At 33.5% G+C, this 4,185-nt stretch overlaps 1 long non-coding RNA gene across 1 annotated transcript in view; it reads right to left on the bottom strand.

Moving 5' to 3' along the window:
* Positions 1 to 150, bottom strand: part of LOC105135022 (uncharacterized) — a 7,280-nt gene extending 7,130 nt beyond the window's left edge. The window contains exon 1 of the long non-coding RNA XR_844109.1: positions 91 to 150. This is a non-coding gene — a long non-coding RNA (uncharacterized LOC105135022). The remainder of the gene's footprint in view (positions 1 to 90) is intronic.
* Between the last annotated feature and the right edge of the window lie 4,035 nt (positions 151 to 4,185).

Here is a 4,185-nt window from a genome sequence, read left to right as displayed (position 1 = left end):
TTAAGGAGTTATTGATATTTCAAGTGCAAAATGATGATATAAAACCATGATAAAAATGCACTTTTAAGTACTAATCAGCGCATTACTGATGTGCACTGTTCACACCGCCTAAAAGGACTTCCCAGCATTGTTATGGAGTTTTGAGGGGTTATTTTGTAATTTTTAAACTGTTTAATGTAATATTTGTTTAGTTTGAGTTTTTTATTTGTATTTTGTAAATACAAAAAAAACAAAAAGAAGAAAAAGAAAAGAAAAGGAACATATAGGGAAAGTACATGTGTGTGCTTGTATTTGTCTTATAAATTTTTTATTTATTTATTTATTTATGATAAAATTGCAGAGAATAAAGAAGAATTTAATATTTTGATTGGATCACGGTGTAGAAGTACAAACTTGTGCGGAAGTTGTATTTCTAAAATCCGATGAAAAGACAAAATTTATAAAACTTCTTTAACACATCAAGTCCATGAAGCAGCTTACCTCAGGTAGGGTGCATTAGGGGTGCTAATACCTTCCCTAACCACAACCGGTCCCTTACCCGCGAATCTTTGACAAGACCAGTACAACCGGGTTTCCTAGTAACCTTCAATTAAATACTAGGTGGCGACTCCTAACGAATCCAACAAGATCAAATCAAATAATAACGGTGAAAAATTGCCGGAGCCGACGCCGCGCGGAATTTTTTTTTTTGACATGCGACAGCAAATGCCTCCTTTTATAGGCCAAAATTGGGAACCATTGATTTGATAACTAATTGATGAGTGGGTGGCCAACTCTTGACTTGGTTACAGTTCTTATATTCTCTTATCTGTTCAAAATATCATTGATAACGTTAAAATTGTAACCACTTGAAATATGAAAGTTATAGGAAATTGTCTTAGTTTTTAATAGTAAAAAATTGAGGTAATTTAGACTTCTAGAACTCTAGATATGGGCCAAACACTAAACAGTACTCGACCGGGAGGACAAATTTAGACTTCTTTATTGTTGCTACAATTTGGACTTGAAAATGGCTTTTTCATGTCTTGGGCTCTATATGAAAGTTGTAGGCTTATGTCTTATCTTTTGATCCATATAAAGTAGTTCTAAATCCGAGATCTATAGCTCCCGATATGACCTAATTACTGAATAGTATTACGGTTTGGACTACATCGTCATCTTTTTTCTAAGTTTAGTCATCTCTTTGTCCTTTCAATTTCGATTCTTAAATCCATCAATCAATCCTTTCATTTATGTGATAGGCCTGCATTTAAAATAAATATTTACCACAAATTAAAGGTATCTTATATTATTAGATATGTTATTATAAAATATGCTTTAGTTCAGAAATTATTAATACTTCAAGTGCAAAATGATGATATAAAACCTTGATAAAAAATGTATTTTTAAGTACTAATAAATAACTTACTCAAATAAATTCAAAAATACTTTATTTAAGTAAGAATCTTAATTTTTCATGCTTACCAATCTAAGTTCTCCCAACTTCTCTTCTCCTGTTAGTGTTCGACCCTCCTCTCCTTTCTTCTATTTCCTTCATTTAATTCTTCCTTAATTTAATGTTTTACCTCTATCAATCTTTTAATTTTTTTGTTTTTTTGGGTCGGGATGGACCCAGCCCATATTTTTTTGGGTCGCGATGGACCCAGCCCATACTCTTAGGTTGGCCCAACACTGGCCCGACCCATATGCAATTGCAGAACGTGAATAGTGGTTCACATTCTGCATGTAACCGAAATGGTTGTTGGTGGCAGCGGTTGGCGTAGTGACGGAGGCAAACTTGTAGAGGAGAAGCGGCTTTTGTCATCGGCTGATGTTAAATCAGCGAAGGTGCTGGTAGAAGAAACAGTGGCCTCAGTTGACTGCGGTGGTGGAAGAAAACGAAAAAAGCAGGGAAGAAAATCTACAGGGTGGAAGAAAACAAAAGAAACGGGGAAGAAAACCTCGTGGTGACTCCTAGCTATTGGTTGGTGGCTTAATGTGGTGGAACTAGTGGTGGAGAAACTGTTTATGGCTTCGTTTGGTGGTTGGAATGGCAGAGGGAGAAGAAAAGAAAAAAATTGCAGAAAATCGGGCAGAGAGGGGCTGGTTTTTGGTCGACTTTGGACCCGATTTTCTCATCTCTCAGGCCATCAAATCCACCTCTATTTATAAGCGGTGGAGGAGGGCAATCTTGTCTACTCTGGAGTAAAATTTCAGCCCCTTGATTCTGTTGGGAAGAATCCTAACCATTGGTTCAAAGTAGGCATGATGCACTGTCAAATCTATCAAAAAAGCTGCCTGAGTTGGCATGTTTAGGCCAGATTCTATGCTGATGGACTGTCATTAGGATTGAACTATTCACACCATGATGTAGAGGAACAGCAGATGATCATTTTCGTGCAAGTTTGGTTAAATTTGTGGACGTTTAGTGCATTAAATGTACCTGCAAAGTAGGTTGTCGAACAGCTCTAACCGGGTAAAAGAAGAAGACATTGAACAGTGACCAAATGACACTTTATCTGGTCCTCTCTCTCTCTCTTTTTTGTTAAACGGTGCCATTTTGAACTGAAATAGGGAATTTTACTAAATTTCAATTGAGTCCTTTTTCTTTCCATTTCTTTTAATTGAACCCTTAATTAACTCTAAACTTCAGGTTTAATGCAATTAAGCCCCTCCTAAACTTCAATTGGGATCCTGCAGTTACGCGCCTTTTATAATATGATCCTTGGTCTTGGAATTTGTCAATTTAACATCTAATTAACCATTAAACTTTTAATTTCTTTGATTTAGCTCCCGATTTTTCTCAATTAAGCCCCTAAAGTGTCGCGCCTCTTGCAGATTGGTCCTTGAATGTGAATTTTGTCAATTTAACCCCTAATTGACCCAAAAACTTGAATTTTCTTGCAATTTTACCCCTGATTTCAATCAATTAACTTGGTAAAAATTAAATTTGGTCTCTTAAAATTTCAATCTTTTCAATTAAGCCCAAATTAAGCTCCCAAACTTAATTTTTCACCAATTAAGCCACAAATAAAATTAATTTGACCCATTTAAAGTATAATTAAGTCTTTGCACTTAATTAAATCATTCAATTGGACCCAAATTAATTCTTAAACATAATTAAAATTTGATTTGGCTCATGATTAAATCAAATTGGCCTATTAAAAATTTAATTACATCATTGGACTTAATTTTTCACTAATTAAGCCCGAAATAAAATTAATTTGACCCTTTTAAAGTATAATTAAATCATCGCACTTAATTAAATCCTTCAATTGGACCCAAATTAATTCTTAAACATAATTAAATTTTAATTTGGCCCATGATTAAATCAAATTTGCCTATTAAAAATTTAATTATATCATTGGACTTAATTTTTATGCAAATTTATTCAATAATCATTTAATTTGACTTTCAATTTGTATTTTTTATCCGTTCTTGGGCATAATGGGGTACAATTAGGCCTTGAATTTCCTTCAAAAATTGCAGCTTGATTTTCCGGCCTGCTTTCTCCATGTTGCCAACCATTAGTTTATTTTTTTATTTTTATTTTGAAAAAAAGTAAATTTTTAGGGAATAACTGATTGATACTTAAAAGTATATTTTTATCAAGGTTTTATATCATCATTTTGCACTTAAAGTATCAATAATTCCTTAACTAAAGCATGTTTTATAATAATATATCTAATAGTATAAGAAATCTTTAATTTGTGGTAAATGTTTATTTTAAATGCAGGCCTATCACATAAATGAAAGGATTGATTGATGAATTTAAGAACTGAAATTAAAAGGATAAAGAGATGACCAAACTTAGAAAGGAGATGTCGGTGCAATCCAAACCGGAACACTGTTCAGTCATATATGGAGATATAGATATCAGATTTAGGTTTACTTTATATGAATGGAAAGGTAAGACATAAGCCTATAACTTTCATGGAGCCCAAGATTTAAAAAGGTTATTTTCAAGTCCAAATTATTGCAACAATAAAGAAGCTCGAATTTGTCCTCTAACCCGAACACTGTTCAGTATTTTGGCTATATCTAAAGTTCTAGAAGTCGAAATGAGCTGAATTGTTTACAAAAGAAAGCTGAGACAATTTTCTACAACTTTCATGTTTTTAAAGGGCTCCAATTATGACGTTATCAATGACGTTTTGGGTAGACAAGAGAAGATAAGGATTGTCACCAAGTCAAAAGTTGGCCACC

The sequence above is a fragment of the Populus euphratica genome, unplaced genomic scaffold (genome assembly GCF_000495115.2).
Source record: "Populus euphratica unplaced genomic scaffold, PopEup_1.0 scaffold172.1, whole genome shotgun sequence".
NCBI classification, from domain to species: Eukaryota; Viridiplantae; Streptophyta; class Magnoliopsida; order Malpighiales; family Salicaceae; genus Populus; species Populus euphratica.
The sequence above is the reverse complement of the archived record's forward strand: the minus strand, read 5'-3'. Positions and strand labels throughout refer to the sequence as shown.